The sequence below is a fragment of the Sander lucioperca genome, chromosome 6 (genome assembly GCF_008315115.2).
Source record: "Sander lucioperca isolate FBNREF2018 chromosome 6, SLUC_FBN_1.2, whole genome shotgun sequence".
NCBI lineage: Eukaryota > Metazoa > Chordata > Actinopteri > Perciformes > Percidae > Sander > Sander lucioperca.
This window is the reverse complement of record NC_050178.1, coordinates 37,812,227-37,831,071: the sequence shown is the minus strand read 5'-3', so window position 1 is coordinate 37,831,071 and position 18,845 is coordinate 37,812,227.

The window sequence follows — 18,845 nt, the reverse complement described above, 5'->3', positions numbered from 1 at the left end:
TTTTTGATAAATAATCATCAGTAATGTGGATATAATGACTAACTGGGTAAAGGCAAATACAACAGTTACAACAGTCTGGTAAGTTCAGAAAATGACATAACTTTTTTACTTATTTACATTATATTTACAGCTAGACATTCATGGTCCCCAGAGGATGATTCCTTTTGAGTTACTTTGGTGATCTTCTGAGTTTATGTCTAGAGCCACCTTTCTTCTTGTGTCAAATATTTGGTAATATTCCCTTTTTTCTTTATAACAGCTAGAGATCAGGTAGGGCACTTGTTCTTAACCACTTTGGCTTGTTACCCTTTAAAACCAAGCAATGTCTACTTCTAACCCATTGTCACAGGTTACATGATATGTCATTGAGATGCAGATTAATCATATAGTGATATTCCCTACTCAGATTGTTTAATGTGGATAGTTTTTAGATTTAACAATAAAAAGCAACAATTTAAGAGGCATTCGAAAAAAATAAATCTTGTGACTTCGAGATTTCTCTTTTGATCCTTATGGGGTTCCAACCCCCAGTTTGTGAACCATTTAGGTAGAGACTTATATCATGTGTGAGTGTGAAGCTTAGCCCAGCTACTGCAGGTAAAAATACTTTAAGGAAAAGTAATGATGACCTCCATAACCCAGCTGTAATGCAGCAGTATAAGTGTGTGGGTCTCTCTGCTGTGTTTGACTAGAAGTTGACAGAGTTGTACTAATCCTCTGGCTGCCATCTGTTGTTTGACCTCCTCCTTATTGACACACAACCAACCTCCACTGTGTGTGTGTGTGTGTGTGTGTGTGTGTGGTTGTGTGTGTGTGTGTGTGTGTGTGTGTGTGTGTGTGTGTGTGTGTGTGTGTGTGTGTGGTTGTGTGTGTGTGTGTGTGTGTGTGTGTGTGTGTGTGTGTGTAATAATGCGGTGTGTTTGTTTGTGTGTGCAGACCATGACTGTCAGTCAGCCATCATGGACCAGACGAGGGAGGGTGGGGGGGTGTCATTAGCAAAGGCCCAGCATAGGCCTTCTTTAGGGTTAATAGGGTCGTGCTCCTGCCAAATGTGCACATGTGGGACTTATTTTGGTCCAGAGGTTAGCCTGGCAGAGGGGGACGGCTAGTTTTGGGGTTCACTTGCTAAGTGGGCATCCATCATGATCATATTTCAGAAAGCTTGCATTCATTGATTCATAGTTTCGTTGATTCTAGTATCTAAGCCATTACAAATCAGGAAGCTGATTGAAATTCAACCCATGAATCTGAAAAACCAGTATGAAAGAATAATGAACAATTGGCATTGAGTGATTAATTGCTCCTCAGGGTTTCACTCAAGTTTATTGAATTAAAATGCATCAAACTCCTCTTTCATTTAGCCTATTGGCTTTGTTTGCTTTTCATATGTCGATTTAGCCTTATAAAACTTTTGTGTCCCATTGACTTCCATTCAACGAAGTTCTAACACACCTGTCTGTGTAGATTGTATTGTCTCTTTGCTGATGCTTGAAACTACCACCGACAGGCAAGTAGCTTAGCTTAGCATAAAGACATAAAACTGTGCACAGTGTCAGACTTTGAATACCCCTGTGGCAAGCCAACCAGCTGCTGTGGCAGTTTACAGCACAGACATGAGAGCTCTATCAATCAATCTTCTCCTTTAACTCTTAGCAAGTGAATAAGAGCATATTCTAAAAGGGGTCATAAAATGGTCATGAAATGGTTTGAGTATGAAAATGATGTGAATCATATGCTATGGCCTTGACTTTCAATGGATCTCAACCAAGTTAAAAATCTATAGATTTTGGAGCAACATGTTAGACAGTGCTCTCTAACACTGTCATCAAACACCAAATGGTAGGAAAACGGTGTTCATCCCTGGCAAGGATCTTTGAAGCTGTTGTTGGTGGCCCAAAATCTTAATCCTTATGTGTCATCTTTTGTGTGTGGATATATATAATTAAGCTTAGCGTTAGTTCATGCAGGACACGGAAGTCATACGCCCGCTGATTTATAACATGATCGCACCTTAAAACTGATCCTACTTATAAACACATCACGTCTCAGAGCTCAATGTGAAAAAAGGTTGATAATTCATTCACTTTCAGTAGTTTTGTTCTTTACTTAACAGACACTGAATCTCACAGTGGGCACACAACTTGAAACCTTTTTGAAAGCACTTCTGTGTTCTTGCTTTCAATATGATTTGCCCAGATCCTGTGATAATAATCACAGCAAGCACAGTGCTGTGAGGGAGCAAGCTAACCTGACTCTTGAGAGTCCAGAGCTGAAAACGTTTTTATATACTGTAGTTTCTAGGGGTGGGAAAAAAATCGATTCTTAGATGCATCGCAATTCTCTCTAGAACGATTCGATGCTCAATTCTGATAAGTTAATAATCGATTATTAATTTTTTAAATGTGTTGATTTTTATTTAAAAGTTACTGTTTCCAGACAAGTACAAATCAAAAAACAGAGTGACTGAAAGAGGATGGGATAATGAACAACAACTTAGAGTTTAGGCAAGAAAAAGAAAAAAACACACAAAAATGGCCAAAAGGAAAAAATAAATACATTTTGTATATATACACATGATCTAATAAGACATACATAAAATAATTAGGCAAAACACATATAGGCTGTTCATCTACTTTATCACATTACATCTGACCACCTCATGTTTCATGTTCTAAGAAGCCAATTATCCACCTTTAAACATGACTGAGCCTCTGACATGGAAGATTACTGGGAGAGAAGGTGACTTCCACAAGCATGTTTAAGGCTTAAGCATGGAATGACTACAAAATAAAAACCTCATTAGACAAAACATTTCATTAAAACTTGCGTGTGACAAATACTGTATATGTCAAAATCTAAGCTTTGTCTAGCTGCTTTGCTCTGGGAAGCAAACTCTGAGTAGCAAACTCAGATTTAGATGTGTATTTTTAAAAATCACGCACAAAATTTACATTAAAAAACTGTTGCATCGAGATGCATCGATAATCGGTTTAGAATCGAATCGTTGGCCTCTGAATCGGAATCGAATCGTGAGGTGCGAATTGATTCCCACCCCTAGTAGTTTCATGGTCAGTGTGAAAAGCCTTTAAAGAGCCTAAAAAGAAAACTTTAAGTGCTCAGCCTTTATGAAGATTGAGGTCAACAGTCGTAATGAGACATGTTTGTTCGTTGTCATGCTGAAAAATGTGATTTATTTAGTTCAAGCTGGTGTATTTTACACCCACTCTGCTGCTGTTGTTCTCTCTTTTTCCACTGTTGCGTCACGGCAGCTTATTCTTTAACTGTTCTCAGTGATATTTCTGACGGTCTTTGTGGCATGAGTCATCCCATTTCACTGCAATTTTGTCCTGAAATAGGTTTGAATTGCGAAAGCATCAATTTATTCCGAGTTTTTTTTTTTTTTAGCTCCTTAATGGAAAAAGGTTGAAGCAGAGTTGTGGTAGTGCGGAGGCAGGCATAATATGAGGTCCTGTCATGAGCTGCTGTGTGGGATGTGTACTGTTTGCTGTTGACAGCTTCTCTTTCACAAGTTCTTGTATTTAGTTCCTCTGAAGAAATGTTTGAATATACTTTGTCAATGACAGGACACAGCTGGTATAAAACTCTAAAATACATGTAGAAGAAGATGGCTTAACAACACTATTTCAAAGACAGAAGTAAAAGTAAAGACGTGCTCCTATCCATTTTCGAAACACTACACAGAACATCCGGCCTTGACACAATAGCACTACTATCCTGGCGGGTATGGACAGTTTCTCTCTGCATTGTTCAAATCCCACAGCGGGAGAAACATCCAAGGCCAGTCCTGCTCACCACACCAGACTTCTCAGTGATTTGTGTGATGTCTAATTTGTTCTCCATATGGTACACACACATGCACAGACACATACATACATATTGGCTAATATGCCATACACACTGACTCACACATACACACAACCCCTCCCAACCTTTTACATATTTCTTCTTCCAAGCTGCAAATATAAACTGGAGCTGCTTGTAACAGTGCAGTTTCTAAAGAAAGGTGCAGGTTGGCTGTCCCCATCAACTAGCATTAATCTACTAGATTGGATTTAATGAGCCCCATGGGATTCACCTGCCATACCGGCCTATCTGTAACTGCACAGCGTACAGTTTCCTGGTTAAAGTAGGAGACTGGGAGGGCTCGAAAACAAGACAGGGTTTCTGTGGATGCCTGCTCTCTTCCAAATCCATACTGTTCCTTGGCTTCATTAGAGCGTCACCTCTGATTAAACCACCTCAGAGGAGCGTTGGTTTGTCTGACCAGAGCACCTCACAGGGGTGGGGCTTTGATGTAGAGGAAATGAGGCTTGACTGTGAGACGCCAGGGAGGAGAGGTCACATCATCACTGGATGAGCTTGAGAAGATGCAGAGGCAGGGCGTTTCAGCATGTTAAACTCTTGAGAGTTGCTACTTTCCACAAGAAAGGAGAGAGAGCGAGTGGGAATGAGATGTTGAGAAAAAGTGTGTCTGTGTGTGAGGGTATCTGCTGAGTTTCCAGGTGGTGTACAAAGATGGCGACCTGTTGCATCACTACCAGAAGGAATGATTATTTTTCCACAGAGCAACGCTTTGAAGTTCCTATTTCTCTGTCTTCATCCCTCCTTTTTTCTTGATCTCCCGTTTTCACTTTCACATTGATTTACATCTTCCTACCTTTGAAGTGCAAAAGGAAACCTCACTTTAATTTCAGCTAATGAGTGCTGAATTTTAAAAAAGGCATATTTTTTGGGATGAGGCAACCTTTTTCAGGTGAAAATTGTGGTGTGCGTAGTATAATTTGGAAAAATAGGGCAGCAAGAAATGTTTAGAAGATTATCTTTGGTTTGAAGAAGCTTTTTTTCCTACAATAACAGCAAGAGCTGGTAAAAGTCCTACCAATTAGAAAGTTATTGTAGTTTCTGACTTTACAACGAGTAAATGATCAAAGGCCTTTCGTGTAGGCCTATCACTTTTTGTAATTTTTTTATGAATCGGCATAAACTGTAAGTTCAAAATAGTAATTTAGGGAAAAGGTGAGAGTGTGATACTACCTGAACTAAACAAGAGTCGATGAAAGTCGATAGTAAACATCATATAGACAAATTCATCTATTGATCGATGGTAGCTAATGGCAAGTGCCCACTACAGGATTGTAGCCCTATTTCAGCTCGCCAACAGTTTTTAGAGCTCCCTGACAAAAGCCCCAGATCGGAGGCAAATAGGCGTTGGCTTGGGGCACGCTTGACCATTCATAAACGTGAGACGAGAGACTCGCTGGTGCCTCGCAGACACATGCAGCAGCTGTCAGGGACTCTGCCGGGAAGCTCCAGCCAATCAGAGCGCAATACATGGGCTGAGGGGGAACCAGGGTGGAGGGGTCGCCTGTAACTTTACTATATGTGTTGCATTTGCAACACGGAACGAAGTTGTTGTTGCACATAGAGAAAGCAGCCTATAAATAGTAAAGACGTGTGGAAATAAGCTATATCGTGAACATGTGTGCCAACCACAACACCCCCTAGAAGCACTCTTCTGTCCTTCTTTGTTTTTATCGCTGCAAATCAGCCACCAACACCTTGGAGCACTTATTTCTGGTGGACATCGAAAATCCTGTCTCACATATGGTATTATGTAATGTCATGTCCCCGTGTCACTTCTGGCGTGTATTTTTGTGACAAAGTGTAGTTTAGAGACTAGACTCTGGGATTCCTTTTGGTGAAAGATCTAGTAGTGTGTGTGAGCCCCTGTTCTAATATGCAGCTTCTCATGAGATCTAATCAAGCATCCAATTTCTACCAGTGCCTCAAATCAAGTAATTAATTTAGGCTTCACTACTTTTCACAGAACAATTCATCTCATTTGCCGCTTTATTTTTTGCCCCAGCTAAGGGAACTCTTCTTTAGGTTTATAGTGCTTCAGACTGAAGACCATAGTTCATTCCACTGCTCATGCAGGCTTTCAGTGGCCTGTTACAGCTCTCATTTCATTTTTCTAACTGCCCCCGGTGTATTCTATTACATATAAAGTAACAAAAACAAAAGACATTGATGGCATTTCCATCAGCAGAATTTCATATGTTCCATTGTTTTGAGGTTTCCTAGTCTTTCTTGTTTATTAAACTACACCGTCCAATATGCAGTAGACACAAAACAGTGTGCATCATGGCAGCACTCCAAATTACTGGTGGGTCTTTCTGGCCATTTGTATTTTTCCTGTGTCCGCGCTCGGCTGGGGCTGGGGCTGCTAGTTGACAGCAGATGATCCCTTTTTTAATGAGATTTTTTTTCCCCTCTCTCTGTCTCACTTCATGGCGCCACAAGGGAATCATCTTAGGCAGATAGAAGCCCTGAACCATGAACAAACAAAAAAACTGGACACAGATAGGACACCAGCATGGAGACAGACAGGGAGGGAGGAAGAGAGAACAGGAGGGTGGGATGAAACGAGGGATGGAGGCGACGTGGAGACAGAAAAGGAGAATTTATAGTCATTGTCATACGCTGACAGATGCCTAACTCTCAGTCTCCTGTCAGTCATAGTCCTGATCTATATTTCAGATATGAATATTTTCATTAGGTGATACAGTTTGTTGTGGTTGCTGACACATAAGTCTAAGCTACAATTTGCTCTTCATGGGTGTGGATCTGTTGGATGTCACATTTAGTGACACATTCTATTTTTCATGATATTCTAGTATATAGAAGTTTGCAATTGAGTCCACAATAATGGCTCATGAGTATGCATAATTTATGCATAGCACTTGTAATTATCTCTGTATGTCATACACAGTACATTTCAGCCCCCTGGGTTGTCAAGGTGATGTTCAGAATTCATCTAAATTGATTTAGAGCGAGATCTTAGATTTATAACACATTCACGCTCCATCCGTCCACCCATCCATTATTCATCCGTCATATCCAGGTTCTTCTACAGCTTAGTAGGACCTAGTGTACTAGTACTTGGACCATATTTACATCCATCCAACCATCCATGCTTTATTTCTACTTGCTGATCAGGTTAATGAAGGGCTACAGCCAATGACAGCATGCATTAGGTAGAGGAGTAGGCAGACCAACGAGAGCAGACAACACATTCACACTTATAGGCAAAGTTAGAATCGTATTCGCTGAACCTGCTTGTTTTTCGACAGGACTAAGGAGAGAAAATCCAGGGTGGAAATGACACATGCCTTTAGTGTGGAAGACCCGGGTTCGAGTCCCACTGCGATACATCAACCAATGTGTCCCTGAGCAAGACACTTAATCCCTAGTTGCTCCAGAGGCGTGTGACCTCTGACATATATAGCAACTGTAAGTTGCTTTGGATAAAAGCGTCAGCTAAATGACATGTAATGTAATGTAAAATGATCCCGTGGGTCGTATTTCCTGCCGCTGCTAGGGGCGTTAATTTATGAAACACTCCTATGGTTGTATTGGAGGGAAGGAATAAACATATATCGTCGTATGGTTTGGAGGATGTGTTGCTTTTAACTGTGGGAGGAAACGGGAGCACATCTACATAGCTGGTATACACACTAAAGTTTCATTCAACTTTACGTTGCCAAAGTGGATGATTGGTTGTCTTATTTGACCCACATCCTTGGGTTATTATTATGTTATTCTATTTTATTCTATATTATTTTGGATGCTGGTACTCAAGTGACCTTTTCAGCCGAGCTAGAGCCCTTTCTCTAGGGATGGCAATGTCGGTTCGTCAGTCGGTTCGTCTGTCGTCTGCCAAGTTTGTCCAGACTGAAATATCTCAACAACTATAAGATGGATTGCAACAAAATTTTGTACAGACATTCATGTTCCCCAGACAATGTATCTTAATGACTAGTGATCCCCAGACTTTTGATTTATCATCTGGTCAAGTTTTAAATCCGTCCATTACTTTGTTTATGACCAAATACCTGCAAAACTGTCAATGCTTCAATTGTACTCAAATGTTACCATGCTAACATGTTAAACTAAGATGGTGAATATGGTTAACATTATCATCAGCTTTAACCAAAAAATATTGCTAGCATGTACCTCTGACTACTTCTTAAGCATACTTACATATAATACTCTGATCTTCAGAGCTTCTTAGGTTTATTTACGGCTCGATTCTATACATTTTCCACTCAGTGTGGAAGAGATCTAATTATAATCTAATTACCCAGAATGCATGTTAACACCAGATGTATTGGGGTAATTTATCTGTCCATTAATCTAGCTATCTATCTAACCACCATCTAGCCATACAGCCAGCCAACCCCCCTCCCTCCATTGTGACTGATGACTTCTGCTCAGCACCAACAAATCATAATGAGCCCATCTGACAACCTTTATGGTGCCTTTTAGCCAGAAAGCAAAAGCACAATGGGTCTCTCAATGGAAAAGTGAGTAAATTCACCGCAAATTACCTTCTTTATTGTTTACCAGAGAAAGTCTGGAGACAGTGGGAGTGATGGAGAGGGGTGGTAGTGGTGTGCATAGTCAGGGGGGTAATGAGAAGATGATATACAAGTAGTAGAGAGGTTGCATAATGGTGTGGTAACCACCACATCCTCACCATTGTTACAATCCTACTGTGTGTTTGTGTTTGTTCTAGCATTGTAGCATGTGGGGTCTGACTTTGAGCCTGCTGCCTTTCAAAAACCTCCCTCCCTGATCATTCCTTTGTTCCTTCTCTTTTCCTCCCCTACTCCCTCCGTTTCTCTCTCATAGCCTGGCTTCCTCAGAGAGAGCTTAATATATGACATCTGTTTGACTGGAATTGGATTTTGGACATCCCTAGTGGCACATGGAAATGCATCTCTGGTATTTTCTCCATGCGTTGTGCATCTGGATTGAGGGATGGGACTGTAGAGAGGGAAAAAGGAGGAGGTTTGGATTGAAAAAGAAATAACTTAAAATCACTCATGAAAGAGGACTCACTTATTCACTTCTGAAATGTCTCGCTGAACTATCAGCAATCCCAGACAGGGACAGAAGGAGAGAACAGAGAGAGGGAGGAAGCCAGAGAAATATGGAAACGCACAGTGTGAGAAAATCACTCAATGAGAAATAGAGGGAAAGAGAGGCTATAAAGAGAGAGGAAGGCCAACATCAAGCCTCGTTAAACTGACAGGCTGCTGCCAGAAAGCTTATTGCCTTGTTTCCATCTGAGTGATAGACCATCTTAAACTCTTGTCTTCCTCCAGTATCCACTTTGACTCTGTTTCCTGTTTTAAATGTACATCCACTGATAAAGTAGAGGAATTAGGCACTTTAGCAGCTTTCTGTTAAAGCCACTAAAGAGAAGGGATTTCCTTTGTCACGGTAAAGTTATTGACCCCCTTTTACCTGCTGTCTTCTGTTGAATGTTAAGTCAGAATACAGAGGATGTTCAGACCATGTGCTTTGAAAACCTTGGTGGGACAAGTGGCTTGGCTTCCTCACAGAGAGGCTGATATACAACATCTGGTTAACTGGAACTGGATTGTGCACATAAGGGGAATTTATGGAAGAAGAACATTAGCTACTGCTAGGGGAATTTGACATTTTCTCTGTTTTTCTGTGTAGTAATGTGCTTCACCTCCCCCTACTGAAAGATCATTCCATTTTATAACAACTTGGCCCCTGCTTTTTGTAGTTTCAGCCATAATCCTCTGTCAGTTATGATAACAATGTCAGCACTTAAGTAACTGTTCAGATCTAGCAACACAGTGACATTGCTACAATGAAGTCCAACAAGAAACACGAGCAGTCAGATTATCACACAAGTTGTTAACAAGCTAATAGTTTAGCCAGATGATCTAAAGCAGGTAATAATCCCGCAATGCACTTGAAAACTGTGTGCAGTGTGTGGATAGGTAAAAGTTGAACCAGCACGTCCATCTGTGAAGTGTCAGTAATAATTTTACTGTTTGCCTCACGCTTCCATATAAGTTTAGCTAACATGACCCAAATTGTAATAGACCAGAACTATTTGTTGACAAGACTAAAAGGTTCCAACTGTGCTAGGCTGTACTTTGGTGCAGTGCTTTGAGCTAAATGCTTAAGTCAGCGTGCTAACATGCTCACAATGACAATGCTTATAGTCTTTGTAAATGCTGATGTTTAGCAGGAAATGTTTACCATGGTCAACATCTTAGTGTTAGCATTCTTACATTAAACACAAAACCGAAAGTACAACTGAAGCAGGTGGAATTGTCATTAGTTTTGCAGGTATTTGGTTATAAACCAACCAATAGTTGCTGAGCTATTTCAGTCTGGAGCAAAGTGGTGGTGAAGCAACAATCACTGCTCCACAACAGCAATCACTGACCATTTCCCACTGAATAGCGTTACATATGATGGTCCTGTTAGCACATCTTGTACACCGCATGTAAAGTCTCCTCTGGATTAAAATATAAGGATCATTTCAAATTAGTCATCCATCTATTGGTTCTGATGAATGGCTCAGAGGCAAACGTTGAGTCTGGACGACTGGTATTTGTGTGCAGACATGCTGTGTTTAAACTATGGAGTGATGTGTAGTGGGTGCTATCTCATTTTCCATTTCATTTCCCCAACTTAAATCCCTCCCTGCCCCCCAATGCTCATCCTTAAACTGTCTGCATTATGCATGGACCAGAAAGTGTATCATATGAAATATGCATGAGCCCTTGTGCTTTGACTCCCCTCCCCATCCCCTCATTCCTTCCCCCCAAAGGAAGGAATCGTTTTGTGTTGTCTGATTGTGTTAGGGGCTAGGATCAATGAAGTGTGTGTGTGTGTGTGTGTGTGTGTGTGTGTGTGTGTGTGTGTGTGTGTGATATTTTCTTAAAATGGCAGCGGAAATTTAAAAAAAAGACAGGTGTGCAGAGTTGATCATGGTGGTGAAGAGAAGTACAGGATGAAAGAGTGGAAAGAAAATAGATCTGGACTCAAAGGTCAATGTATGATTGAAAGGATGAAGAAATTGAAGAGCAAAGAGTGAAGTCAGAAGGAAGAAAGAAAGAAAGAAAGAATGAAAGAAAGAAACAAGGGCAACATATCATCAAACAGAAGGAGACTCTTCTGGGAACTGTCAATAGAGCAATATCCACTGATTGATTGTGTCACTGTGTCACACAGTGCTGATCCCTTGAGACCTTGTGTGTGTTTCTGTGTGTGGAGGGAAGGGGTGGGAAGCTCAGGGCCTCAGCTGTTGTCAGAACAGGGGGCCACGTGCCAGTTTTGGAAGCACTCCAGAAATCCCATATTGTGAAGCCACAGTCACCACAAAGGGAGCGCCTCCATTTTGTGGGAATTTTTTGCTCCTCCACCCTGTTCTCAATTTACGATTGTATTTGTTTGGGCGCACGAGAGAGCGAGGCGATGGCTTTATAATGAGACTGGAGAGCAAAGCATGTGTTGTGTGTGTGTATAGTGAGAGGTTTAGTTTTGGAGTGTTATGCTTGGAACTGGTTATTGAGGGAGGTTTCCTCCAGTTTTTCCCACTCCAAGTTGCGAGGACTAGCCATTAGGATTTGCATGACATGAGGCTTTTAGCCACAGTTCATCAATGTGGCTGCGGTGATAAACAAAGGCAGCATTTCACCCATACAGACCCACAGATGTACACACACACACACACACACACACACACACACACACACACACACACACACACACACACACAACCTGACACAGATGAACACACTGTACACAGATGACACAAACCTTTTATGGAGACTTTTGGAAAAACAATCTGTAGTTAGATCATGAATTACAGCTTAAGTGAGAGATGCTTACATCACTCAGGCATTATTCAGAAAGTGGTAACTCTCTTTGTGCATCACCATGACACATGTGCACATATATACACAAACACAAATATGACCCCACACACAGATAATCCAAACAGGTTAGGATTCACTCAGGTCATGGCCTAATCAGACATGTGTGTGTGTGTGTGTGTGTGTGTGTGTGTGTGTGTGTGTGTGTGTGTGATTTCATGTTACCTTCTTTGTCTGTGATGAGATGGTGTGTTTGAAAACCTATGGCAGATGGACTGTTTCCAATCACAGCCAGTGGTTTGATTACTCAGCTAAGTGTGTGTGCGCGTATGTGAGAGTGTGTGTGTGGATGTGGTTGTTTTTAGGACTCCCACTGAGGAGTTGTCCTCGATGGTTGATGATGCAATGACCCTTACTGGAATCTGATTCACTAGGTAATTGCCATTTTAGACATTTAGCAGACTGTCTTCTTAAAAAAAAAAAAAAAAAAAAATACTTTCTAGCTCAAGGACCTTTTACAGCACATTTGGCTGTAAAAGGACAGATTTGGCTGTTTGGATTAGTTCAAACTCCTCGTTCTGTAGCCGTTGGCTAGTTTGCTTCCTTACTTGTATATTACTCTACTCTTACCTAAATATTTCAGAATACATTGACATTATTCAAACTGTACTTGACATAAAAATGATTGTAAAACAGAGATTATGTTTTTTTTATAAGCTCTGCAAGACTTTAAAAAATATCATATATTAACCGAATGAAATAAGGAGTTCAATTAGCCCCCCTGTATCCGATTGAAAATTGACCTCTGTTATATAAATAAGGACTAAGAGTGGCCCAAGAATCGACCCCTGGGGAACACCATATTGTAATAGTGCTTTGTGAGAATGGCAAGCCAGCATATGTTCTCTGCAGCATTTGTGTCTTCACTGGGGCAATAAGAAAAGGACCCAGTAGTGGAGGTGGTGGAAACATGGGAGAAGCTATTGATAGGGTTTGATCATTTGCCAGAAGCATAACACTTTTTGAGGTACTGATCTTAAAATGATAACTCACTAGGTCCCAAATATCATCTTTGGTGATCTTTGCTGCTGTGCTTTTGTTTTGCACTACCCAGTGAGCCAAGTATCATGGCCAAGTATCCTTGTCTGTCAGAGGAGTGACCCAGAGAAGCAGTAACTGTATTAAAACTTGTAGATTGAGTGTTTTAATCTCAGTCAGCAGAAGTTTACATTTATTCACATAAAACTGTTACCGATAACAACTTCCTTTTTCCTTTAAATAGTATACATGTACTTCTTTATTCCCCCCTACACCTCCTGGAAAGTGTTGTATGAAATAACATGTCATACTGAAATCTATTCTCACATGTCCTCATTATAATGTCTGCCGAGCTCTTTATATTCACCTCTTGCACCCTTTATCCCTCATTTTCAATTTAAAAACAAAGTGATTGCAGCAAGTCTTTATCATTGAGAAGACAGCTGGTGTTTGCTTTATTTTAATGCGCTGTCCTACTGTTTGGTTTGACTGACAGCTCTGACAGTCACTGTGCACAGGTTATTAGCTGGTGTGTACTCTGCTGGAGCTTGACCGGACAGTTAATAATGACACAGTAACTAACTGGGGAGACTATGAAAGTGTCCGTGGGAGTGTGCGTGAATGTGCTGTGAATACGTGTGTGTGTGTGTGTGTGTGTGTGTGTGTGTGTGTCCACTCTTCCCCAGAGATTTAGGATCTATTGAGGGACTGAGAAGGGAGTATAGATTGAAAGATGAGATGGAAAGAGAAAAACGGGATTGAAAAATACAGAGGAAACAAGACCCCTTATGAACTTAATGGCTTGATCTTCCACTGCCTTGAACTCATTCCCCTGTATATTGGAAGTGTGTGTGTGTGTGGGGCGATGCCTCTTCACTGTAAGCAGAAATTTTCATGGGCTTTACTTGTGCAAGTGAAACAGCTGGGCATTGTGAAATCCAAGTCTTCCTCTAAGTAGGATTGTCCCTGCAGAGCTCACTGAGGACGTTATTTACTCCTGTATGATTGCATGCGTTTACACACACACACACACACACACACACACACACACACACACACACACACACACACACTGTGTGCGAGGAGTTAAATGGTGATTGGCTGTTGAGTTCTTGTCAAAGTGGCAGACAACATCTTTTTTGCCTGTGCTTCTCTCCTTCCTTTCTTTATGAATCCTCACTTTACATTCCTCTTCTTGGCCCATCAGAAACAGTTGTGAAAATTATTCTGGCTAATAAAGGCCAATCATGGCTTCTCAGTTAGTTGGGGTGTGATGCCTCAGACATTTTTTTTTCACATAGAAAAGCACCCTGCCTCAAATATCCCCTCAAAGTTTTCAGTGTTGTTTCAGTGTTGTTGGTCCCCTTGTTTGTATGTGTGTGTGCGTCTCTCTCCACAGGGCTACCCATATGCAATGGATACCTCAGGTTCTGCCAACAGGCGAACTGCCATGCCAGAGAGAAGAGAAGACTGGGTGCAAACTCTCTCTTCTCACCCCTCTCTATTTCAGTCTCTTGACTCCTCTCCTGGCCACACTCCATTTATTCTGCCCTCTCCCTCCTCATCCCTCTTTGTTTTTATTCTCCTTCAAACAAAAGCACAACTATTTCAATCTCTTTCTTTTCTTCTTCTCTTTGCTTTTTCATGTCCCTCGATCTTTCGCTGTCTTTCCATATCGTTCTTGGCTGAAGCTCAGCTCGTGGTTTTTTGCCTCACCGCTCCTCATCACCCACCACACTGTCTGAGAGAGAAATGCAACCAAGCCAACAAGCTGAGGGAACTAACAGCCAGAAACCATGAGATGATGAGTTCACTGCTGAGCTGTGTGGACATCCCAGGTCACAAGACAAATTCCAGGCCTGTTTGTGGCTACATGTGATAAGTGTGGCCTTGCAGAGTGTTTACGACATGCACACTGATTTCATAGAGATTTCAGAGAGATATCCTTACTGCAAGGTTGTCTTTGTTTTCATCTTTGAGAATCCAATTCCGTCCATTTAAGAGAAAGGAGTGTTTCTCTTGCAACATAGGCCATCATTTTTATGCTGATCAGTCCTTATTCAGTCTGTAATTAGCCAAAGCCCAGTTTCAACATGACACAATTGACTGAAATAGCTGCAGCTGTCTTTGTGCGTCAGCTACTTACTTTCTGTAGCCTGCTCATTCTTTGGCACTCTGTAAGACTGATTCGTTTTGTACCTCTTTTACTCTTTTCTCTACATTTGCATAGGTTCCATCTAATTAATGTTCTCAGCATCTGGCTGTTCAGAGAAAACTAGTTTCTACTAGGGGTGTCACGATATCAAAAATTCAGTAGTCGGTGCCAATACCAGTAAAATAACACGATTCTCGATGCCAATTTCGGTACCACATGTTCGACAATTTAAAAGATAACTTTTCAACCGAAGAAAGTCTCAGTTATCCGTAGGTTTGTCATATGACCACTTAGTTTTGTGTGAAACCGCTCAGTGAACAACATCTCTCGTCTCACACAATTTACGTCACCTAGCTTGATGCTCAACTTGCTCGCTAGCTAGCTAGCTTAGCTCTGTTCCACAACACATGTAACGTTATCTTACCTGATGTGTTTTATCCAGTGAGGTGTTTTCAGCAGATAAGCCAAAGAACAAGCAAGATCTGCTGCTCATTTGAGTAACGTTGGTACGATACACACAGACATCATAGTTTCAGTGAGTCTCGTTCATATTTCTTTCAAAAGATGGGTCCCATGGACCGGAAGTAGAAGGGCGTGACTTTGGCTCTCTATGCCATGTGTAGTTCCACTTGTTCGTGACCTCCTACTTCTGAATGTAAGTATCGATTGGAACACTCTGAAGCGTATACTGCCCCCATCAGTTCCAGAAGAGGCGCAGCACCGATGCTCTAACACTGACATCGGCGCTCACAGTGCAGCATAGTGTGTATTGTAGTGTAGCATATTAACAAGAGAAAACACATTTTCTTGATACTACTGTAACTTCTTTAAATGCATTCTTTAAGCTTATTTATAAATTGAGCAAACACGAAACAGCATTTAGATTCATGTTTGTGTCTATCTGATCAATGTAAATCTATTCTTCTTAGCTCTGTTTTGGTCTCTGCCAACTCCTTAGGGACAAATATAATAAATAATAAAAATATATGCTGTGCGCAGACAAGCATTGTTACATATACAGATTTCCTCACTTATAACTTAATAACTATTATAGACCTAATTAGGAATAAAGGATTTATGAATATGTTGGATCATGTAGTGACAGCACTGGGTCATTATGTGATTTACACTTGCATAAATACATATGTATGCAAACATAAAAATTGGTATTTGTATACAGAATTTTCTGTCTGCTACTGTGCTTTAGGGCTCCTCCGTGACACAGTCATCTTGTATTCTTTGAGTGTTTTTGGCCGCCTCAGCTTTGATCTCTGAATGCCTCTGGCCCTCTCTTCCCTCTCTCCGTGGGACCGTGGGATTGATTGATAACTTCATTTGTTCCTGAAGGGAAGAGGGAGATGAGTACATGACTTATCCTCTCTGTGTAGGGATGGAGGGGGCGTTTTTTTCATTCTGGACGCACCTCAGGCCCTCTTCACGCACATTTTCTTTTTAACGGTGACAAATGATCTCATTTTTTGAAAAGCATTAGGTCGGTCATTAGGAAAGTGAGGTGTGGGGACTTTTTTGTCGCAAGAGAGCTCTTGCATGCAGTCAGGTGGTGCCTGGTCGTTTTTGCCATTTTCTTCAATTTTGCCTGGCAAAGCAAGATTCAAGATTCCTGTAACTGATTTAATCTACATAAATGTTGTGAGACGTGTGTCTAAAGGCTGGTGACTGGCATTGTGTAAGCATCTTTTTTTGTTTTTCCTTGTGTCTTTGTCTTTATTTTGTGTGTGTGTGTGTGTGTGTGTGTGTGTGTGTGTGTGTTTTGTCTGTCCTTGGGAAATGACATTGTTAAATATGTGAATACCTGCATATTCTCAGCAGAGACAACACAACAAAGTCTTTGTTGTCAGGTGTGGACAGGAGCCACCTCTCTTGGCTGCTGCGCTGCTTGTTCTCCAGAAATCCATCAAGATTTACAGCTGTGGGTCTGGCTAGCCCACACTCTCGAGAACAGTAGGTGCATAGTGTAAGCACCACAGAAGAAGTGATGACATTCTGCCCGCATCACATTCGCTGTCGGTGCCAGAAACCTCAACCTCAGACTGTGCAGAGATAGATCACTCTTTCCTGTGTTCACTCTCTTCCCTCACCGTTTCTCTTCCTGTATTTATTTGACATATGACTGGCAGGCAGGGATGGGGGGTAAAAACCTCCGCTCCAGAGTCGGCCATTTTGGGCTATGGTTAGTTTAGGATTTGGCACCCAGAGACCTATTACAAGGTCACAGTCAACTTGGGCTGATTTAAGTTATCTGCTGCTTACTGAATGTACATTAGTCCAACTTTTTCAGAAGAGGGCTTTTGGAAAGTACTCCAGCAGATGTTTCCATAGACAGTTGCCCCTTTGGATTCAAAGGAGGGAAAGCAGACTGATTGACTGCCGAACAGGGAATCTACTCTAGTACTTTCTGTAAACGTAAAGGTCAGTCACTGTACAGCTTAAGACACCTATTTTGCATTTAAATTTAATTCACTGAAACGCAGTTTTTCCTCATGCTTAAAGTATAACATGCATGCCTTCAGACTCAAACACTGAGCTGCTGTGTGGAAAAGACAGGACACACACACACAACATCAATTATCATCATCATCATCATCATCATCATCATCATCCTCATCATCATCACTGTTTCACACAGTACAACTTATTCTATAGTCTGCTGACTTGATACATTCATATGCTACTACATGAATCAGAAACTTGAGTAATTTAGCCAGAGTAATTGTGTAGCCTCTTAATGCAATACGATATCAACATTATTTACATGAATTCTTATTATTTGTCTTCTGGACTGTTTCTCCATATTTAGGTGGAGAATTCAGTTCTGGAAATTCATTTGAGAATATTTTTTTAAATGGCCACATGGGGATTCCTGGGTTTTGGCAATTATCTGACAAATCAAGGTATTTAATTTAGGGCTGCAATGATTATTTTAATTATTGATTGATCTACCGATTCTTTTCTAGATTAATCGATTAGTCTTAAAAATTATGAAAAGAAAAAAAAAAAAAAAATAATTACCATCACAATATCCTAAAGCCAAAGGTGAGCTCAAAGATGGTCAGTTTACCATAATAACAAGATTAACAAAAGCAGCAAATCCTTACATACCAGAGAGTTTCTAATTTAATCTTAAACGATGAATTGATTATCGAAATAGTTGCTGATTATTTTTCTGTTGGTCGACTGTTGGTTAATCGATGAATCCTAGCAGCTCTAATCAAATTGATGCACATTTGATTTTCCCTCCCCTCTCTCGTTCTCCCAATCTGAGAGAGATGAAAACAGCATTTTTCAATTAGGGGGAGCCACTGAAAGTGTTTGCTTCAGGCTGCCGCACTGCTGCTGCTCTCTGCCCCCCCCCCCCCCTCCGAGATTCTCCTGTCGTTTAGTGTGTTTCTTCCCCCCCTACACCTCATTCCCAGCACAGCCAGGGGGGAAGCGGAAAGCGGTGAGTAACTTTTAAACATTTTCATCCATATCATTCAGCGGCTGATTTTTTCGTGTCCGCTTCTGAGGCAACTGATTGGTGGAGAAGAGATGCCTTTGGCAGGGAGTCAAAACTTTTCCCCTGGGTGGTGTAAATTATGCAGTTTGACACCCTCATTCTGGGTAGCAAATCCCCTTAGTGGTTAGTTAGTTTTCTTAAGAACACTGTTGACGTATCTTGACGAATAAGACATTATGGAATGTTTTAATTTTGGGAGGGCATGCATACCGCAACAGTTTAGGCAGTCTACGGCTGGTCTGGCTGTATCTGTGCTTTCTCAAGTGTGAGTGCAATTTTAAGGGACTGTGCCTGCACGTCAGTGTGCAAATCCGTCTCTGAGATTTTTACAGTGAATTTACGACTGACTAGCAGTAACAACTGAGTAAAAGCGTCACTTGAATCTTGTCTTTCCGTTCTCTAG